Raw genomic sequence first — 23,565 nt, 5'->3', positions numbered from 1 at the left:
CAAGAACTTCAGCAATTATCTGGCAACAAAGAAATAAAGGCCAACAGAGTTCCCATCCTTGACACTGTTAAGTCACAGAACCATGACCTACAATTTCTGAACTTCTTGCTAAGTGAGAAAAATGAACTCCAATTCATTTAGGTTTCTTGAGTCAAATTATTATTACTTATAGCCAAGAGTTATATTAACTGGTCCAAACATCTTCTGCCCTCAGAAATAAAACATAAATTTAGGAAGGTTTAAAAAAATTATAATAATGCAATCATCATTAGTATTTCAGTATATTACTGTTCAGTCTTTCAAATTTACATATGCATTAATATTTTCTTTATATAGTTGTCATTATACAAAATCTTCCAGGTCATAAATTTTTGAAGCTGCCTTATAACTATGCATAATTAATTTATTCATATCTTTCTTTTGTTTGACATGTAGGCTAATGCCATTTTTTACCTTTATAAATAATTTTATTAGCATATTTGTGCATACTGCATTTTTCATATTTCCTTAAGATAGATTTCTAGAACAGGATCAAAGTAAATAAAAAATTCTATGACCCCGTAATACAAAGTCAAACTGCTTTCTAAAAAAGTGTTATTGCAATATACATTGCTACCAAAACATTTAAACATACCATCTATCAACATATTTTTTCCTATATTAAGTATTAATATGAAAAAACAATGGCTAATTTCAACAAATAAGAACTTTTAAAAATGATTTTAATTCAAGACACAGTTCTCTCTGTTTGTTGCTTCTTTCTTGCTATAAAAACAGCCATTAGCTTCTTATACTGTATAATCTGAAATAGTTCATCTATCTTCAAATTTCTGCCTAACAATTATAATGACTTATGTATGCAGAATGTTTTGCATTGCAGAAAATGCTTTTGAGGCAGGTATGATTCTCATTGAACAAAGCATAAAGCAGATTTCAGAAAGCAAAAGTGTATTGCTATGAAATGGTAGAGTTTATACTTTTGATTTCTAGTCCAAGACGCCTTCTATTTATTTATTTATTTATTTTTATGTTTGTTTCATATTTTTTTGGCTTCAACATAGGTGCAAATCCAACTTCATAATATTAACACTGACTTGAAAGACAAATACCAAAAAGAATTAACAAAGGCCTAGAAGAAGCAAATTAGCTGAAGGAAACAAATTTAGGCCAGGCACAGTGCCTCACACCTGTAATCCCAGCAGTTTGGGAAGTTAAGGCAAGAGGATCACTTGAGCTCAGGAGTTCGAGACCAGCCTGGGTAACACAGCACGACCTCATTTCCACTAAAATCCAAAAAATTTAGCTGAGCCTGGTGGTGCATGTCTGTAGTCCCATCTACTTGGGGAGATGAGGTGGGAGGATCCCCTGAGCCTGGGAAGTTGTGGCTACAGTGAGCCCTCATCATGCCACTACATTCTATCCTGGGCAACAGAGCAAGACTTTGTCTCCAAACATAAAATAAAATAAGGAAACAAATGTAATAGAGGGAGTCTTTCTTTCTTTTTCTTTTCTTTTCTTCTTTCTTTTTCTTTCTCTCTCTCTCTCTTATTCTCTCTCTCTCTTTTATTCTTCTTCTTATTTTTTTCTGAGTTTCACTCTTGTCACCCAGGCTGGAGTACAATGGTGCAATCTCAGCTCACTGCAACATCCACCTGCCAGGTTCAAGTGATTGTCCTGCCTCAGCCTCCCGAGTAGCTGGGATTACAGGTGCCCACCACCACACCTGGCTAATTTTTTTTTTTTTTTTTTTTTTTGTATTTTTAGCAGAGATGGGGTTTCACCATGTTGGCCAGGCTGGTCTCGAACTCCTGACCTCAGGTGATCACACCAGCCTCAGCCTCCCAAAGTACTGGGATTTCAGGTGTGAGCCACTGTGCCCATTTGGGAGCCTCAATTTCATATTACCTTTTCCTCTGTTCACTGAGTATGTATTATGAGCACATGTGGCCACAATGTGAAACACCATAGAAGAGCTAAGGGTAGCCTCAGAGCAGTCTGATATTAGTGGAGCACAGGTAAATTCCACAGATGCAAAGGAATTTTGGAACCTCTAATGCTTTGAAATATTTATAAAAACAGACAAGCCAGTAGCTATAAAACATGGTGGCTTTGAAGAGAATAAAAGTAATAATAATGAGTACAGTTGGCTCTCTGTATTTGTGGGTTCTGAACCAGTGGATTCAGCCAACCACAGATGGAAAATACTTTTAAAATATGCACAGTTGTGTCTATACTGAACTCATACAGACTTCTTTTCTTGTCAGTATTCCCTAAATAATACGGTATAACAACTAAGTATATAGCATTTATGTTGTATTACAGTTTATAGATAATCTTGAAATTATTTAAGTGTATGAAAGGATGTGTTTATGTTGTATGAAAGTACTAAATGATTTTATATAAGGAACTTGAGCATCCATGGATTTTTGTATTCACAGGTAAGTGCTAGAACCAATCCCTCATGAATACCAAGGGACGACTGTTAGCTCGTATGCACTGGCTCCTCGGTCTTCCAGTAATCATTGAACCAGAGATGCTATATAGATGAAGATATGTCTTGCAAGCTTCTAGGTGACAGATCTCAATGGGCGTTTAATAGTTGGTCTGCATGAACTGAAGTGTTTATGGAAAAAGACATTGGCTACATAATAAGCTTGATTACAAAGTCGGGTAAGGAAATGAGATTTTAGAGGATACAGTGATTAAGTATAGAAAAGTAGAGAGAAAATAAAATTGAGTCATATTAGTATTGGGGCAGGAAATCTAACCTAATTTCTTTCTTTTTTTTTTTTTTTTGAGACAGAGTTTCGCTCTTGTTGCCAGGATGGAGTGCAGTTACATGATCTCAGCTCACTGCAACCTCCACCCCCTGGTTCAAGTGATTCTCCTGCCTCAGCCTCCCGAGTAGCTGGGATTAGGAGCATGCATCACCACGCCTGGCTAATTTTGTATTTTTAGTAGAGTAGTAGGCCAGGCTGGTCTCCAACTCCCGACCTCAGGTGATCCGCCTGCCTTGGCCTCCCAAAGTGCTGGGATTACAGGCATGAGCCACGACACCCGGCATCTAACTTAATTTCTATTCCTTTCCCCTTGGCTCTGGCAATAAACTGCACCTCAAAACTAGAAGAAAGGAAAATTTAACATGCAACGTTCACTTCACCATATCTCTTCCTTCACCTGTGTCAGAAGATTCTGCATAAAGAAAACACTGTAATTTCTCAAGAAATATCTTATAAAGAGTACATGAGAAAATCCCTTCTCCCCAGAGCTTATTTATCTCGCATTTTAATTCTGAATAAAGGGATCATAAAAGCATATCAAGATCCATGTTGCCCCACAAAGGACATTCAGAGGCAACCTGAATGTCCCCACCCCATGTGAGACAGCGAGTGATTTTTAAGGGACGGAGTAGGCTGTAAAAGGGAGTCACTGGGAGACGACAGGAGAAAACGGAAGAGAGAAAGTAAAGGAGGCAAAGTAGAAGGCACTGAGGTTGGCATCACAGTCCTGTTTGGAGGCAGACTGAATGGTGCAATGAAAAGTTCCCAGAAGGGTAAATCAGAGGACCCATGTTTAAATCTTGAGTTCCCTACCTATTGGTTGCATAATGTTGAATCCATCACTTAATCTTTTAATCCTCAGCCTTCCCATGTGTAAAATGTGAACAATAATTACATTTTTCTTAAAGAGTTACCAGAGCAATTAAATAAAATTTGTGAATAAAACATAAAAAATTATTGTATAACAAAAGAAGAACATGTTTTTCTTTCTTCAAATAAAGATCCAAGCAGGAAGACGGAACCCACAGTGTGTGTGAATGGGTAAGTGTGCGTGTGTGTGCGTGTGTGTACATGTTATGTAAAACTTACTGCCTTAGATATTTGGGGAAAATGTGTTTCCTTTTTATATTGAAACTGTTCATCATTTAAATGACATTACTTATAAAATTCAATGTCAGGCACACAGTAGGTTCTACACATTTGTTGAATAAATAAGTAATGACTCAAAAATAACGTTAAAACAAATAAAACTGAATGAAGGTCAAGCTCCAAATTAGCAAAGTATAGACATTTAATAAAAGCTGCTCTGCAGTTGCAAAGATAGTATTCACTCTACCACGTTACTCTTTTTCAAGAAAACATAGTAGACAACAAGTTGAAACTCATAGATCTATTCCCGCCCCAGCTTAAACTCTAGGAAATGAATAATGCTTGTGTAATATATAAGCCTGTTCTAGTTAACCATTCTTTGTAATAAACCACCTCAATATGGAGAGACTTGAAACAAAAGTTTTGCATATCTAACCATTCTCTGTATTGGATGGGTGATTGCTCTGCTTGTTTTGCCTTTACTCATTCATGCACCTGCATTCAGCTAGAGAACAGGCTGGGCTGGAAGACCCAAGATAGCCTCACTGGCAGCTTATGCTGGCTGTTAGTGACATGCACTGCAGGGGATTGACAGAATTATGGGTCAGGTTTCCTACGTGTGACCTCCATTAGGCTGGATGGGCTTTCTTTCTTAGTGGTCCCAGAGCAGCTCTCCAACGGAGGAAAATGGAAGCTACAAGGCTTTATAAGGCCTATCCTTGTAGGTTATGTAATGTTATTTCTTCCACATTCCATCAAAGTAAGCCACAAAGTCAGATTCCAGGGGTAAAGAAACAGAATCCACATTTTAGTGGGGTGTCATATTGCAAAAGAATGCACATACCAGGATATGTGGGATTTGTGGCCTTACTTTTCTATTTACCTCAGAGAATTGAGGCCACATGTGGCCCCTTTCCTGACCAAGGGGACTGCAGTTCATTGTTGCTAGACCGTGTGCACCAAAAGACCGTCTGTTTTAAGTTTAACAAGTAAAGTCCTTACAGAGTAAAGAGCAAAGGAGTTCTGAAATCACAAAACTAAAGCAAAAATGATGTCATATTGAACATCTGATCAAAACATAGTAATCAGGAGAAATAGAGAAAAGGAAGCAGATAGAGTAGGCCATCGTTTTAATTATGCAGAAGACCTGGGCTTGGAAGACACATTTTTAGCATAAAGCATGCTACGAATGTGACCATATGTCTGGGAGGGTATAAGCTCCTTTAAAACAGGACTGCATCTTCTCACATCCCAGCTCTAACAATTATTAGCTGTATTATCTTTGCAAGTTACTTAAGCTCTCTTAAGCCTCATTTTCCTCATCTGTAAACTAGACACAATAATAATATTACCTACATATGTTTATACTAAGAATTAAACAAGATTTATGTGCATCCCCATCACAGAATACATGAAATATGTAACTAAGAAATTTCCTGGTTTCCAATTACAAATTCTACTAAGCTCTATTTTGAAGCTATTAAAACCACATGAAAAATAATCCAATCTTAATTATTTAAAAACAGTATGATAACTTGAGTTCTAAAGGGTGAGAATTTACAAGCCCACAGAAGATGGTGGATAATTTGCCTTTTATTTTTGTCCCCAAAGTAAGTTTATTGAGATAATTTGATCAGCAAGTGTCCTACCTTCTGAGAATATATGAAGAACAACTTAGTAGATAAAAGTAACATAAATGACAAGATTCCAACGTAGTAATACCCATTAATCTGCTTACAATTGTAGGACAACCCTGAAAATACATAATAAAATTTAACTAAATATAGCACCACAATCTACAACACAAAAATGTTCCAACATTCATTCAAATCCTGATTCAGTTAAAACATAAAATAGTTACAATGAACTGCTATTCATTCTTCTATCCTGTAAGAAACAGAAGGAGAAAAAAGAAATTCATGCAAATATATTGTACAAATACTTGTGTGTTTCATAATAATCTTAGCAGCCTCACCTACGTACAGGTACATTTGTGGGTGTTTGTGTGTATGGCATGTTTTGAACATCTTTAAGGCTTGCTTGAAGTTTTATATCAGCTTGGCTTGCTTAATAGTCTTTTTCCTTTATGTTGTCCCTTCACTAATTGGGCAAATGTGATAATTTGTAATGGGTCTCCAACTCATTAGTGTAATTTAGTAAGGTTCTACTGTATTTCACCAGACGCACAAACGAGGCTGCTGCACACATCTGGTATTTTTTGGAGCTTTACCTCATCAGCATCCACAGTATTTCTGCTTTAAAATTGAGAAATGATTGCCCCTTAATCAGCTATTTGTTATACTGGGCTACAGAAATATATGTGGTGTCATTAATAAATAATTTTAGGATAGAACCTAGGAAAAATTAACATTCACAGAGAGTTTTGTTTGTTTGTTTGTTTGTTTTTTTCAGACAGAGTTTCACTCTGTTGCCCAGGTTGGAGTATAATGGTGCAATCTCAGCTCACTGCAACCTCACCTCCCGGGTTCAAGCAGTTCTCCTGCCTCAGCCTCCTGAGTAGCTGGGATTACAGGCACCTGCCACCATGCCTGGCTAATCTTTATAGTTTTAGTAGAGATGGGGTTCACCATGTTTGCAAAGCTGGTCTCGAACTCCTGACCTCAGGTGATCCGCGTGCCTCGGACTCCCAAAGTGCTGCCATTACAGGCATGTGCCACCGTACCTGGCCTACATAGAGCTTTAAGGTTTAAATCTTATTCTTATACATCCAAACGCAGAAACCCTATGTATTCTCTTGTGAAGAAAGGTATTATACATATTTTTAAATGACTTAGAAAACAGCATTTCATAATATTTCTAAATATAGATATTTGATTTGTCCAGACATTTGCTACATAATTTTGGCCATTTATTTAACCATCTTTAAAATCTGTATAATACGTACTTCATAGTTTTTTGGGGGAAAAGATCAAATATTTTTATAATAAATATAAACTTTTAAACACATAGTAAGCGCTGAATAGTAAGTAAATGCTTGTTGTTATCATGATCTTGATTTGACAGATAAGAACATTGTACTTTTTAAAAGATACTTACATCTAATGACAGAGAAAAGAGATAGCTGTCAAATATATAACCAGGGTTTGCAGATTGGGAAGATTCGGATTAATTATGCAAAGGTAGTCTCTATTCTTCACTTCTAGCAAGGAAGCTGTGGAGTTGGGTAGCCAATATTGCAAGGCTGGAGCTAGCAGAAGCATTGCCTCTAATTTGAAGCCCTAGAGCTACTTAAAACTGTGTGAGTGTACAGAACAGAGGCTAGACCGAAGGATGTAGATTTGAAAAGGCTCAAAGACGGCACCAAAACAGGAACTGGGCCTGGGGGCTTAGGCAGATGTTGGAAAAGTTGGAGCTAAATATGAGGTTGAAATAAAAATCCAGGAAGAAGGAAGCAAGAAACCAAGAAACTCTAGCAGGCCATCGGGGAGAAAATAATCTGAATAAATGTCAAAGATAGGAAGTGTTGCCTAATACTGGCTTGATTTTGTATCTTCTGTGGCTTCCACTGGGTAAGAAGGGTAGGAAAAAAAGATGATGGAAGGAGCAAAAAAAAAGTCCCTACATTCTGGTCCTGCAAATTACTAACTACTGTGAGGGGTGAGTAAAACAGATAGAAAGGCAAGATTTTCTGGAACCATACCCAGGCGCAGACAGGAGAGCCAATTAGCTCTTTCTGTTTCTCAACCTCCTATCTCTGCTCTCATCAGGGAAGAAGGTCAAGGTGTTATTCAAACAGGCACCTGCTAAGTGACTCTCTACTGGCCTCCCCGCACCCCCACCAAAGGATGATAGTAATGACCAAAGATTCAATCTGAGCAGTTAGTTTCCTCTTGATGGGGGCAGCGGGGGAAGCTCTGTTGCTTCTTCAAGTAGATGTGGTCAGAATTAGAGCTGACTCTCTTCAAATAGTCTCCCTTTTGCCTTTCCTGGACCTTAATCTTGGATCCAGATTCTAAGCCAAGAAAAACAAACATTCTATGAAACTACCTGGCAAATTTCTAAATGTATCATTGTGAAACTGTCATCCTTCTAGCTTCAGAGAAAGAGAAACTGGCATCTACTCAAAGCAGACAAACTGTCTCTCTCATCTCTGAAAACTAAAAATCTGAAAAGAAAAAATTAGACTGAAGATGAGAAGGTCAGAGAGCGACCTTTTTGTCAACTCTTCATGGTTGTGTTAAGTGCCATTCCATTCTGAGCTGGCAGTTCTTAGACATGTTTCCCTGTAGAACATACCACTAGAGATGCTTGGACCATCTGTCTGTCCGACAGACCATCTGTACCAGGCACTGGCACCCCTTCCAGAAAATAGAAGAGAAACTGAGGACACTAAATAGGTGAGTCTCTGTGTCTTTGTTTTCTAATCCCTCTGGCAATAATTGGTAGAAGAAAAAAAGGAGGCCAGGAAAACTGTTTAAGGTTAAAAAAAGTTATGGCAAACGCAGAAAATAATTTTCATACAAGCAACCACAGAAATATTTAAAAGGTAATAGAGAAAAGTAGCTGTTTCTGGCATTAAGTGTTAGGCAAGCTAATGCCCAAACTGAGAGGAGTCAAGGCACCAGGGTTTTGAGACAGATGCAACTAGGCAGACATTCCGGTAGACACTGCTTTTAACGATTTTTTACCCTGGGCAAATCACAGATCATCTGTAGCTCAGTTTCCTCATCTTTATCCTGAGAATAATGATGCCCTCTTTATGCAACTATAAGTTTTTAACACCTCATCTGAAACACCATAGAATTAAATGTGTGATAGCTGTTGTGTCAATTTTGTGGGTTTTTACAAGGCTGTCTACAGGGCTCCAACCTGTATCTACATTCCTTCCTACCAAATACTTTTTGATGTATTTCCTTACTCTATTAGCACTGATATATGCAAAGTTATAATTTCTTCTAATTTCTCCTTGGAAACATCACTACTTCACAATGTAGATATTTAGGACAAATCTCAAATTCCCCTTCCTTCTTTAAGCTTCCCCAACCACAAATTCCTCAGGGATAACTCCCTTCTCTGAGTTTTAGGTACTGACTTTATTATTTTCTGGTTCTGAATCCTGTGCTGCCTTGTTTAGCAAGTTAATTGCTCCTCTGTCAATAGAATGTCAACAATAATATATGAACACATTTGAGGGAAAAATCACATTGCTTACAACTTTGTGTTCCACATCATAACTGGATAGAATAGTGAATCTAGTAGGTGTTTAATAAACAAAGTTTGAATAAATGACACCATCAAAATGACTACAGAAGCAAAAGAATGTACTGTTACCCACAAGAACATTCATTGAGAATTCTGACTGACTTATGCAAAAGTGTTCTTGACCTAGATCCATGACATCGTTCTGAGGTTCAGGAATAGGAATAGGGTTATTTTAAAAAATAAACACCCCGACCCACTCCCCCCACACACATAGACATATACAGACATAGATATAGATTTATGTGTGTGTGTGTGTGTGTGTGTGTGTGTGGTGCTGGACAAATGAGTCTTGGAGAAAAATATGTATTAGATAGGAAGAACAGAATTTCATTTAGCAAAAGCTTGACAAAAATGTAGCAGTGCTTATAGTGATGGAAGAGATGAAAATCAAACTTGAAGCAGCAAAAACACATCCAGGAGAGTCATGGCAGTGAGGCATGACAGGTCAAGGGTAAAGAAGGGGAAAACAGGAAATAGCATCAACCAGATGAACCCAGGAAGAACTCAGCTATTCGTGAGCAAAACAGACCTATTTCATGAAAATGTTGGCAGCCAGGGGAACACTAGAAAAATTTTAAACTACTTTTGTATCTGCTGTTACTTGGGCACTGGAATCAGAACAGGTTGACTGATAATATGTTCAATGCTTAATAGTAGTCCAGGTACCTTGGTAGAGAAAATGACCCTGAGCAAAAGTCACATATAAACATGGTTTTCCTTTTGAAGAAGGGAGAGTGGAGTTTTTTCCTTGTATGTATCTACATTCAGACTACTGTCACTATGCATGGTGGATGACTCCAGCAGAAAAAAGTTAGCAAACGCATCCACTGTCTGTTTCATTAACCATTTGCTTGTTTTCAGGAAAGAGTATGCTGTTATTAGATTGATTTTTTTCTAAATGTTTTCACTTCACACATATTTTTTACTATGTTATTCAAACACGTGTCTCAATTTATATGGATTATTTTCTTCTTCCATATGGAGTATCTACTGGGATCAAGGTATATATGGTCACAGGTTTTAATTCCAATCATATGGTTGAAAAAAAAGTACACCCTGCACCATTGTGTGTTTACTTGGCCTTTGTTTCTGTGACTTGTTACCTAAATCATGAATGTATAAATTCAAATGACCTACACAAGGAATTGAAATCCCTCATCTTTAAGTAACTTATTATCAAACATTCAACATGCTAATTTGTTTGCTTAATATATATGTAAAGGAACAGCTAGAACTTCAAAAACAGTTAAAAATACAATTGAATATCTATGTTATGTAAAAAAGCTAGAGCATTTTTACAGGGATTAGAGAAAAGGTGGTGTTAAAATTTTCTTTGTCCCTTGACAGTTTTAAGTTGAAGAAAGATTGCTACTTCCTCTCTTTATCAAGAAAGCTTTCATAATATGACCTTTTCTCCTGTTTACAGCCAAGCAATGAGTTCCATGGCCCACATTTTAGAACCTGACTTTAGAAAGAATTCCCCAGTTTATGAAATTCTGACTCGTTTCCCTTTCTCTGGTCTCCTTGCATGTTCTGTACCAGTCACTCTTTTTCCATCATGTCCCCCACTGACATCAATATGTTGAAAGATAATTTCCCTCCTCTCTTTTATATTTTTATAGTTAGACAAACATGAATATTTGCTTCTCTGTTTATTCATGTGCTGTAATAATTTGTATCGTCTCTGGCACTGCAGAATACAACAACATTTATACAAACTGAAACTGCTAAGTTATTATAATTACTATTACTACCAATTATTATAAGTAAATTTAATTATTATTATAATGAGATATCTTTTATTGAACACCAATTAAATTCTAATCTCTGTTCTAGACACTTTGTGAGCATTATTTTTCTTACTTTTTACAGCACTACAAGGTAAGATATGGAAATATAGCTACAAAAGTAACCTTCCCAAAGGTACGTTACTAATGAGACATAACATGTTGGGAGATGCCACCCATAAAGTAAATTCTGCAAATGCTCCTTAATGCACTGAAGATTTAGTGTTACAGAGAAGACTTTCACTTCTTTACTTTCCTCTGAGCCCTGTAACTTCAGTACAATCATCCACATGGCATCAGACATTGTAATAAGATCTAAGTAATTGTCAAAGTTAAGTAGAGATCTGCCTCAACTTATGGCTTCTGCTAAAGACCACAAGAATATGGTACTGATGATGTACTATATTAGCGACCCATTGGTTCAGAGAAGCGCCCTTCAGAGGCCCCTTAGAGATACTAACATCACATCTTTCCACTGATAGAGTCGGTCCTACTATGGGAATGTGATTATTTAATTTGCATTTACAGAAGGCTTGCTCTGAACCGTCTATAATTATGTGAAGAAGCATTTGGGTTTGCATCCTACAAATAAAAGAAACCATGGTGTAAAAGAATAGGACATGGGCTTTGGAGTGAGTCAGAATTTGGGGCAAATAAATCCTTTTTTGCCTTATCTGTAGTATGGGAATAATCATGTTACCTTGCTTATTTTGTGTGTGTGTTTGTATGTGAGAAGTATAAATAAATAAGCTAACATACCTAGCACAGTGCCTGGCACATACAATACCTTTGCTGACTCTACGAGATAATTGATTATAACATTATGTTTTCTTGGTGTGTGCTGGTAATATATTTTGCAGTATATCACAAAAGGAATTTCCTTAGTTCAGTGTAAAACTTCAACCACAAATTCTGATGCTTAAGGCTGTGGTAGAGGCCAACGAACTTGTGTTTGCTATTTTGACCAATTGACATCCCTCTTTCCTTTCTAACTCTCCTCGAATCAAATTTTATGGCATGAAGCTTTAAAATGCAGGGAGCATAGATCTTGTCTTTCTTCTCACAAAGTCATAAAACAGACTTCATCCATTCATTTTAAGGACAGAAAGAACCCACAATCTGAAGGACAAAACCCTGTCTCCTCCATGCACAGGGAAAGGCTGACTTTGCAGTACAGAAATACCTGGGTCAAGTGGTACCAACCGTGCAGAGTTAGCAAAGCAGAATTGGACTCATCACTGACAGCTCAGTTCAGCTACATTAGTAGGAACAAGGCTTTTTACATCTTTTCTGATATGTTCTTGAACAAAATAAAGGTCATACACAATGACAGAGCCCCACATAGGTCAGATTCTGGCAGAGGAATCTTAATTCTTTTTAACTATCAAATCAAAATTCCAAGGGGCAGCCTTTAAGACTGCAGCATTCCCTGTCCAAATACAGGAATTGCAGCAAATAGCTATGAGTAGAAAGTCCTTCTAATACTCCCCACAGCAATGATTGTAGTGCTCGTACCTGGTAGGTGCTTCATAAATATGCATCCTTTCATTAACTGTGAACAAAACGATATTTTAGGTAAAGAGCGATGTTAACACCTCTTGGTGACATCTGGATTGTGTTTCTGCAACCACATATGGAAGGATGCACGTGATTATTCCTCCTTATATTCAGTATCATTCTGAAAGTTCTGACTATAAGTGAAATGCCATCTGAAAAGGGTGCTTAGACTGCTCCGAAAAAGGGTCTGATGAAACCATGGTACATGAAATGAGCTAATTTACAGAAATATAGCTTTCAGAATATAGCTTTCTGTCTCTGATTTTACTTAGCACTCAGATTACATTTGAGGTTTTTGCCCCCGGTATAAAAATATAAAAACACTGGATTAGTATGGTCTTCCTATTCTTAAACTAGTTGAACAGGAATGAGAGAATATATGTGAGCTACCTAGAGAAGTCCAATTTTGTGTCAAGGATTTTACTAAGTGCTTTACATAAAATTATTCATTCAGTCATCACAGAATCGCTTATAACTGATTGTCCCTATTTTACAGATGAGACAACTGAGGCTTCAAGAGATGAGGTATCTGATCTCATTCTATTCAACTCCAAAGCCTGTTCTCACTACCATATTCTCTTGCTGTCATAACTTCCAAGTCAGCTTTTTAATTCTGGTCTATCTGTCCACCAAATGCAGCTCACTGTGAAAATCATTGTTTGCTGGGCTATTACTAAAAAATGTGTATTTTATTTATATAATTCCCAAGTGTAACTCAAATTCTAATCAACAACCTCATTGTGGACTGGAGTTATTTGGTGACTGCAAACTTGCTAGTAGTCTGTGTATGTCCAAGTCTGGGAAAGTCAAGTTTTTCTTATGTTTCCTGGATATCCAGTGAAAATGAATTCAGGTCATTATATATTTTCTATTTTTCATGAAACTAAAATTATGCCTCATATGAATTGGCTATTTATGCACGTATGCATGCACATGTACATACACACAACACATACACATATTCACAAGTAACTAAGAATGTACCACAAAAATTACTGAGAAGAGGCAGAGTCAACACATTTGAAAAAATACCAAATCTATAACAACATAAATGTTAATACCAATCATTAAGAATAGGTCAGTTCTGCTTAACATTTTAACTTGAAATTATATTGGAGGAATCATTTTTTGTCTTGGTCAATACAGAAAGTCCTCATTACTATAACACATTACTTTTCTACAAAAGAGTATATTTGTAGATCTTTTTTTCTACAATATTTCATCATAGCCTTCACAACAACACTATGAGTTAAGAATAGTTATTTCCAAATTATATAGGAAGAAATCAAGGTTCCAAGACTTTGAACAACCTACCAACCATTAAGCAGTACTTGCAATGTTTGACTGACATCTTCTGATGCTCAATCCAGAGGGGTTTTTTTTTGCTTCTGATTTTAACCCCAGCCTCCACCATTCCCCATTTTATCTGTGACTGCTGAGTAGTCCCAAATGGAGATGCAGATAATTGAGTGAGTTGGTTTAATTTATTGCAAAGCCCCTGCTCTATTCACACATCAATTAATCCATCTTTTATCCTGTAATTTATTGGGGTCCCTGAGAGGTTGTTCTGAAGTGATGGAGAAGAGCATCAAGGACATACCAAATAGCATTTGTCATCACAGACTGTATCTTCTTCTTCCCAAGAGCCTTCATTTTCTGTTGCAGGCTGATGCTCTTAGCCTATTCATATTAGTCCCAGTTCCAGCATCAGCTCAGCTCTTTGAGCTAACAAACAGCTCTAGGCTGTTGTAATGACTCAGCAATCAAAATTTCAAGTTCAATCCACCTGGTCCTTACCCACCTCCAGGGCCAGGGCTGCAAGAGCTCCTCTCTGCTCTTGAACTTACTAGGGGATGTTCCTGGCTCTTTCTTAAAGGTTCTCAGTAGCTGACTTTCCAGTTGTCAACCCTGTTTGTTGCACAGGGAAAGAGATATTCATGTGTTAAGTGCCCTGGGTCTTAAAAACATAGGAACACACTGGAGAATGTTGGGCCTCCTTGTCTGACTTCAGCAGCGTCCCAGAGAAAGGACTTCCAAATCAATAGAGTTAAATAGAGAAAGAAACTGGAATGTCCTTTATTCTCCCCAATAAACTCAGAGAAACTTTTCACCAAGTCATTCTTTTAAAAATATAACCCTGCATATGTTGCTTCTAGGGAACTTTAGCCTTTTCTTTAGCAACTCTGACATGTTACTCCTACTGAAATGGAAAGCTCCCTATCCCCATTTACCTTTCTTTTCTGAATTCTCTAAGCAATAAAACAAATCCTGGTAAACCTCAAAACCCTCTCTACCACAAAATACAACTGAAAAAGCCATGGACCTGAAGTTGGTTCTGATCAAAAGCTGTTTATTATTGCTCTGGCCTTAGCTGAAAATAAAGATGCAAAGTTACAGTTGTGCAAACACCATCAGGAACCCTTGAGATATGGTAGAGAGATGCTTTGTACATTGCATAAGCTGTAATCAGAAAATCCTGAGGTGACTGTACCCCACTTCTATTATTAGCCTAAAATAAGTGATCATGAAAGTGTTGCTATCACTAAAAGATTCACTCATTACAATGATTAAATCTTTAATACACAAAAGCCAAGTTGGTATCTTTTGTTGTTTTTTTGTTTTGTTTTGAGGTAGTATTGAGAATAATCTATGCAATTAATTTTTACCAACACCACACATCTAAATACACCAGTACTTGGTGAGAATATGAATAGGAGAACAGTCAACATTAGAAAACCTCAATGGAGAGAGGTACTAATTTGCCAGATTCCAGAAAGACATTTTCAAAGGACCTTTCTCTGTTCAGAGCAGTCCTAGCACTAAATAGATGACCTAAAATGCTGTCCTCCATACCTGGGACTAGTTGCCAAAAGATGCAGGTTAATAAAGAGCTGACAAACTTAAGGAATGTTCATTGTCCAGGCAGAGCTTGGGGAGCCTCCAACACCCTGCCATGACCCTTTGGCACTTGGAGTATCAGGATCCTTCTCCTTACAACAGAAACTTCGTGTTTCTTATTCATATATTATTCTCACTTGCAGGGTTTATGAACCTCAGATTGTTTCCACAAAGAAAATAAAATTTTATTTAGGATTTCTCCTAGGTTCAAGCCACTTAAAAATTAAAAGAACAAAACAACAAACCTCCTTTCTAGATAAGAAAAATGTACCTGGACATTATGGGTCACAGATAAAAAAATCATGATCATAAATCATTGACATGAAAGACACATTATAAATTATACTGACGGGAGTTTTCCCGTGGTAATTTTTACCAAGAGTACTGCCTGGAGTACCAGGTACAAGGTTTGGGCCAGGGGTGGAGGAGGGTCAGCGTCTCACGGTTTTCCTGGCTTACCTGCTTCTCTAAAATCGTTATGCAAAAAATATTAGATAGATGAAAGGCTAGGATAGCCTAGGGTAATACCAGAGTATAATCTCATCTTTAAGTTTTTTTGTTTGTTTGTTTGCTTGTTTTCTTTTTGGAACTCCTTTTAAATATACATATAAAATCAATGTTTTGAGTATGATGCCTGACATCTCTCAACTTGGGTGCTCTCATAAATCTCTGACCCAGGCCACATAGCCTCTGAATAAATCTATTATGCTTCAATTTTCATCTTCTTTCTATACATAGACATCAACACCTGGAGAGAATCACTTAGGTGTGCTCTTCTCTACCTAGTTACCACACCTGTCATCTCTTCCATGAACGTGTCCACAGTAACAGTTCAAGTTGGCTAACATTCCATGAACTAACACTATTCTTTTAAGGACAAGCCATCCACATGCACTGGCAGTGAAGATTAAGGTTCTACTGCCTTCATGTGAGGTCTCAGCATTTTAGAAACCTATTTACAAGTGATTCTTACTCCTGGGGAGAAGCTAATTGATACCAATGCAGAGATAAAAATACTAAAAGACACGGGAACACAGATGTTATCACAATGAAATGATATTTTGCTTTAATTAAATAACCTTGGGATTGAAACAGGTGAAATATTGTCTGCATTTCACTTTGAAGGAAAAGCTTGGAGGTGCAGGTGAAGAAAGGCACAGTTAACTACCAGGAAACTAAAGAGACTGAGTTAGGCAAGATGTTTGAGTAAAGTCACCTGAATTCCTGATGCCACTTGCTTTCACAGCCAAGAATAGACAATTAAGAGCAATTTTCAAACACATCCCCTTCTCGGGGGACCACATAGGGTAAGAGGATGTTCCAAAATGAGCGACACTAGTCTTAATCAGGGGACACTGCATTCGGAAAGGTTAATGAGATGCAATAGCGAGAGAATCAGTGCAAAAAGAGAGAGGTTCAAAATACTAAACAATTTCCACTTTGTTCTCATTTCCTCCAATTAAGAGCTGGTGAAGCAGCTTTTCTGTATTCCACACATTCGCTACTCTCTAGAGCAGATATAACTAACTATTCGAGGAGAAAAAAAATAGAGCTATGGGGAGGGGGAAGTCTACTATTAAGTTATCATGAAAGTCCGGATTACACCCCCACCTCCCCAGCCCCCAGTCTCTCAGCAGACACACTTTGCCTCTAACTCAGAGCCGGGGCCAGTCGCTTTTCTGATTAATGTTTTTCCTCAAATTTAGACAGTATTGCAAGGCAGGAGAAAGCTGGAATTATTTTTTTCCAGATTTCATATATTCAGAATTCCCTGTGAAAATGTTAGATAAACAAGAGAGGTATAAAAATGGTAAGAGGAAAGGGGGGATGGTTATACAAATGGAAATAACCTCCTTGGCATAAAAATAGCCCCAAAATGCCACACACTGAGTTCTTCTGAGCATTCCAGTCTCTAGATATGAGCATATAAACTGCATATGGATTTCCGAAAACAAGCAGGAAAACACAAACATTGCAAGACAACAAGGACCGAGATCTGAGGAGTCCCGTGACTTACCTTCTTTATGGATCCTCAAAGTTCACCAAGGAAAATTTACAATCCTCTAGCTTGCCGTGCACTACTCTATTTTCTTTTCTTCTTTTTATTTTTTTAAGTCATATCGGAGAAAAATAATCAGTTTTCAAAGGTTCCATGTATCTGATCTTCCAGCACCAGCAAAAACGTGTCCAAGAGACTCCGCCAAAAAGTAAGCCAAAAACTCATCAAAGGCAAAAGCAGAAGGGGGAGTGGGGAAGCAAGGAGGTGGCGAAAGGCGGGGGGTGGGGGCTACAGACTGTGAGCCCAAGTGCCCGGAGAATATTGTCACGCTGTTGAAATCTCCCACTGTACGAAATACCTGCTTTGGTTGTCACACTAACACGTACACACACACGGACACTCACACATTCTCTTTCATGCAAAGCAGGCACCCACACTCACAAACACACACAAACACAGGCACTCACACAAACCAGTGTAATGAAAACTGTCAGTAGTAACCTCCAAGAGCTGCTGTGTGCTGCAGATGGCACAGCTCACTGTTACCTTCCCAGATCTGTGAAGGATCAAATGAACATCCAAAATCAGGGGGGCCCCAGGACTAGGTAGATTCCGGATCCCTCTCCCCCAGGCGGATGCATCAAGCCAGGAGCAGGTCAATCAGCAGAGGTGTCTGCTTGCAGGGTGCCCCGGATTATGGCAAGGTTATTAATCTTGATGTGCTGCATCCCCCACCCCCAACATTCGGCAGCCTGCATTGAGATGATTGCCAGAGCTGTGTCTGTCCCTGTTCTACTGCATTTGCTCAGTCCTCTGATGCTGCAAGTGAGACACGGTGGAGGCAAGAATACTAATAAGGTGGTTAGCTACAGTTTCTTCAAGGCAGTCGGCATGCAGTACAGTAAATGTGTACTTCCCAGTGCTCCGCGTGTGAGCCTGCGTGTCTGCAGGGAGGGCAGTGAATCCATCTCCGGCCAGAAGACGAAATGGTTTGCATCCTGCCTGGGAGAACTATATCATCATCGGAATCATCACTGTCCTGCAACGGCGTTGTCTATGACAGTATTTTGCTTGGGATAAAGAAGGGGGTTTAATGGTTTAGAAGCCTAGAGCTGGCATTTAAAAGAGAAAAAACAAAATGTCTAGGGAGACAAATTAGCTTTATAAATAGGATCCAAGGAGACCGAGGCAAAATTTTAACATGCCGCTTCCCTGGCTGTTAAATGGAAATACAAAGCAATTTCAAAAAACAGCTCCAGACTATAAATCTTGGAGCTGGCAACAAGTATCTGAATTTGACTGATAGGACCCTAGATAAATGGATTCTTGGTAATATAAAAAGTTTGCTCATGCATTCTGCTTCATAGCCATGGATGCGACATATGCAGCAATTTAGGTACAGTTCATTCATTTTTAAACATGAATTTAGACTTGACACCTGCAATTTTACTTTAATGTACACTTTTAAATCACATAGCTATCAAATTGCAGAGAACATCTGTGTGGGACAGGTTCACTAGAAGGATTGGTTAACAATTGGCCATCACGAGCATTATAATACATAACATTTTTACCTGAAACGAACTTAAAGTTTTCAGAAAAATGTATACATCTCTTTTAGTACCAAACAATGAAATTTAAAATACATGTGTAATATGCTAAATAAGTTAGCAGCCTCTAGAGGGCTAAATTTTCTGCTCTTCTGATTCAGTTTCATATTAAAATACCTTTTCGTTAGTTCAGGACACTATATTCTTTAAGTTGAATTAACTGGTATTATCTGGAAAAGTTGGACAGTTGGAGAAGGTAGATAAAGGTGAATTATAGAGCAGTGTAATACCAGGTATTGCCAGCAGATGTCACAAAAGAAAACACTGGTAAAATAATTCTTCCAAGAACGACAAGCATTTAATCTTATTTAGTAAACACATATCTTAATAAAATTGATGGGACTAATATGAAATACTGAATTTTTATAAAATTTTAAGGTGCAAATAAGAACTTAGAGTATAACTTGCCTTTTATATGTTTCCAAATATCCCTCTCAAATCACCATTTTTCATAACCCTGGTAGATTTTCTATTATTAATATTGGAAAAAATACTGTGCCATTAACTAAGATTAGACTTACATATAATACTATTTCTATTAGTGATTTTATTTTTTTCTATAAATATAGTATCAACATATTATATGTAATAAAGCAGTTACAAGATTAAACTACAAAACAGTTTGTAAATTGGAGGAATACAGTTAGTCTATAAAAATTAGTTTGAAAGAAATATTCATGTTTAGGAGTTAAACACTTAAAAAAGTAACACATGTGTAGGATGTACAAAGAATTTTGACTGGTCTTTATCAATTCTATTTATGCTAACGTGTGAAATGTTTAAAATAATCTAGCATATCATCTTAGCCTTCATTTACTTAAATATAACTAATGGGTACATACCAGCTCGCAGCACTAATTGGCAAAATTGTAAGTAAAATACAGTATTAAAAATTGGCCTTTGGAATTTAGATAGATCTAGGTTCAAATTTTAGTTTTTCCTCATACAGCGTAGTTAGTCTCTACAAGTCACTCATCCGTGTCTTTTATTGGAGTGGGGTTGTGCTTTGTCTCTCTCTCTCTCCTTTTTTAAATTTTTAACTTTAAAAAAAAATTTCTTTGAAATCAGGCTCCTATGTCACTTGAAAGCAGGACACTAATATGTACCCAATAGGATTATTGTTAGGACTGGAATGAATTAATATTTATTACGTGCTCACCATATCTCCTGATACATAGTAAGCGATCTATCAGTGCTACAAATGTCTTATAAATAAAGTAGATATTTGATTTGTACTATGTTAGTCTGGCTTTGTGGACCACAAAGTTAAAGAAGAGAAATTATTTAATCAATCCTTTTGGTATTGAAGATGTGCTTTTAAATTTATTTTTACAAAGAGTTGGTTTGATCTTGTTTTTGTAAACCTATATTTATATAACATGCACCACTCTTTAAAAGTTTATTATATGCATCCCAGTCAGCCCTCTGTATCCATGATCCCATATTCATAAAATAATTTTCAAAAATAACGATGCAATGATAAAAAGAATACAAATTTTAAAAAGCAATATAACAAGTATTTACATAGTATTTACACTGTATTAGGCATTATAAGTTATGTAGAGATGATTCATGGAGGATGTGCTTAAGTTATATGCAAATACTACACCATTTAATATAAAGTACTTGAGCAATCATGGATTTTGATACACAGAGGGGTCCTGGAACCAACTCCCCATGAATATCTAGGAATGACTGTACATGCATTCTTGCTTTATATATGTGTCCTAAGACTCAATAGGAAAGGGAAATCACTTTCTTGATTGTCTGATATTTTGACTCAAACAGGGTATTTGGAAGGAAGTCTAATAGCAAACACTGCTTCCTCATCAAGACTTGCTTTGAAGCCAATAGTCTCACCAAACACTAAAGTGTTGGTATTTAACAAAGTGCTAGGTGCTTATGTTTATGTCCCCCCAGATTTATATGTTGAAGCCCTAATCCCTAATACTATGATATTTGGAAGTGGGGTGATGAGATTCAAGACAAACTATTCCAAAATATGGCACCTTGACATTTAAGAAAATGACAGAAGCAGAAAGGTCACTCTCGCTTTGCTTTTCCCCTCTCCCTTGAAACTGGCCATAAAATCTAGCTAATCTTACTAAAGTAAGGTTATATAACCTTCATTCCAGCGGAGGCCCTCCGCATACACTGAGAAAAGAGAAATTCTGAGAAATTCTTGTCCTTGCAAACACAGAGATGCCAAGAAGAATCTGAACAAATGGGCCTGGCTAAGTCCTCTCCAGTTTATTACCTTTAAATCTTACCCTTTTTCTCTAATCGTTCTTCACACGACTGTATACCATTCATCAAATATAAGCATAAATATACACAAATTTCTGTCTATTTGGGTCTTCATTTCTGAAGGATCCCATGTCACCTGAAATGTGTTAAATACATTTGTATGTTTTCATCTTGTTAATTTGTCGTGTGATATAAGGACCTCAGCCATAAACTTTTTGATGTGTGAGGAAAACATACTACTTTTTCTTCCCCACAAGGGCCTTTAGGAGTTAATTAGGTCATGAGGGTGGAGCCCTCTTAAGTAGGATTAGTGCCCTCTTAATAAGAGATGTGAAAGAGAAAATCTCTCTCTTTGTCATGTTAGAATGCAACAAGAAGGTGTCTATTCATAAACAGGAAGAGAACCCTCACCAGAAACCAAATCAGCAGGTGATACCTTGATCTTTGAATTTTCAGCCTCCAGAACTATGAGAAATAAATTTCTGTTGTTTAAACTGCTCAGCTAAGACACAATGTAAAATAAAATAAAATAAAATAAAATAAAATAAAATAAAAATAAAACAAAATAAAAATAGATACAGTTTATTAATCAGAAATTCAATGACAGACTACAGCAGATTATCATTTTTAAATGGATGCTTGGATATTGAATCTTTTGGCTACTGATCACTGGACAATTACTAGCTACACAGTAAGTGCTTTTTGAGAGAAAGGCATACCAAGAGGCAGCTACAGGGCATCAGTTACATGTAAATTCCTTCTGGGTCTCTTGAAGAAATTCATTAGATTAAAAATGTGTGTTACAAAATTAAACAGTTTATCGGTAAGCCTATTGTTCTTCACCCAGCATCCTAAAACTCTAGGGTGGGTTGAATAATCTGTAAAGTTGAAAAAAAGTTTCTTTGAAATCACATTGCTATGTAAGATTAAATACATCTCCTCCCTCATTCCAAGAAAGCTTAGTGTTATCAATAGTCCTCTACGTATATTACTGAGAGCATAATAATGGTAATATATTGTTCCATGAAGGAAGAGCACTGGTGAGTTCATTTATTTCCTCATATGCAAAATATTAAAAATTAAAATAATAAAAAATTTTTAAAACTTCCTTTTTGGGGGGAGGTGGGGATGGAGTCTTACTCTATCACCCAGGCTAGAGTGCAGTGGCACACTCTCAGCTCACTGCAACCTCCGCCTCCTGGATTCAAGTGATTCTCCTGCCTCAGCCTCCCAAGTAGCTGGGACTACAGGTGCATACCACCATGCCCAGCTAATGTTTGTATTTTTAGTTGAGACAGGGTTTCACCATATTGGCCAGGCTGGTCTTGAACTCCTGACCTTGTGTCCATCTGCCTTGGCCTCCCAAAGTGCCGGGATTACAGGCGTGAGCCACTGCACCCAGTCAAAAACTTCTTTTCTAGTAATAGAAAACCTCGAGTTTGGAAAAAAAAAAAAAAAAAAAAAAAGCCCAGATAATCCGGGACTTCTGGACAGTATGTTTGAATTAAGGAAGAAGAAATGCACCTATATTCACATTATTGAAAAATTCTAAAGTTTTCTGAGATAATAAGTGATCACCTACTACAGACAGCAGATATATGTATGGCTTTAATATGAATATGTTTTATTTTGGGGGAGTAAATAGTGAGTATGAAAGATCCCACCACCATCAATATGAACAGATTCCTCTTCCAATTTATATGTGAAAATTGCAATTTCATGGTTTCTCTCAGCATAGTTTACAACATGCCACTCATGCTTCTGTTTGAGACCATATTATAGGCCAAGACATAAGCCTAAAACAGCCTAATTTAGTATTCGTTCCCTCCTTGGCTTATTGTCAAATCTGTTTGCCTGAAATTCAAGTTTTCTGAATTCATTTAATAGCCTAAAATATTATATTCTATTATTTTATCTCTTGAAATTTTCATTAACTATATATTGAATTAAGCTTGGCTCTTTTATTTAAAGTGTTTTAACCAGTTACTGAGGGTTGGACATTTATTATGTTTCTCAAATTATTTAACCTTCCTATTTATATCCAGAAATTGCAAGCTTAGATAAGTGCAGCATAAATGTTGAGCTATTTGGATCAATTTCTCCACGAAGTTGGCCTTGAACTTTATAATTACTTCCTCTCATAAATCTAAAGCATATTCATTCAATCCATCTTCACTTAACATTTATTATTATTTTATATGCATAATATACATCTTAAAAAAGCTTTTTTTTTATGTCTTACATCTTTTTATTTCCTAGAGAGAGCCTAACATAGCTCCCTTCAAACCTCAGATAATGGATAATTTTTTATAGTTTTTACTAATAAAAAACACGCTAGACATAATTCAATTTAGAAGCTTTATATAGCATGTCAT

At 37.0% G+C, this 23,565-nt stretch overlaps 1 protein-coding gene across 2 annotated transcripts in view; it reads right to left on the bottom strand.

Annotated features, from left to right (window-relative positions):
• LRRC4C (leucine rich repeat containing 4C) overlaps nt 1-17,692 on the bottom strand; it is a 1,306,046-nt gene extending 1,288,354 nt beyond the window's left edge. Inside the window, exon 1 of one of the 2 annotated variants that reach the window (XM_023185520.1) lies at nt 17,352-17,692. The gene's annotated coding sequence lies outside the window, so the exon portion shown is untranslated. The remainder of the gene's footprint in view (nt 1-17,351) is intronic. The other variant, XM_023185519.2, reaches the window with a different exon arrangement.
• Nucleotides 17,693-23,565: the final 5,873 nt, after the last annotated feature.

This window comes from Piliocolobus tephrosceles, chromosome 13 (assembly GCF_002776525.5).
Source record: "Piliocolobus tephrosceles isolate RC106 chromosome 13, ASM277652v3, whole genome shotgun sequence".
NCBI lineage: Eukaryota > Metazoa > Chordata > Mammalia > Primates > Cercopithecidae > Piliocolobus > Piliocolobus tephrosceles.
Note: the sequence above shows the minus strand (reverse complement) of the source record. Positions and strands in the feature narration are given on the sequence as shown.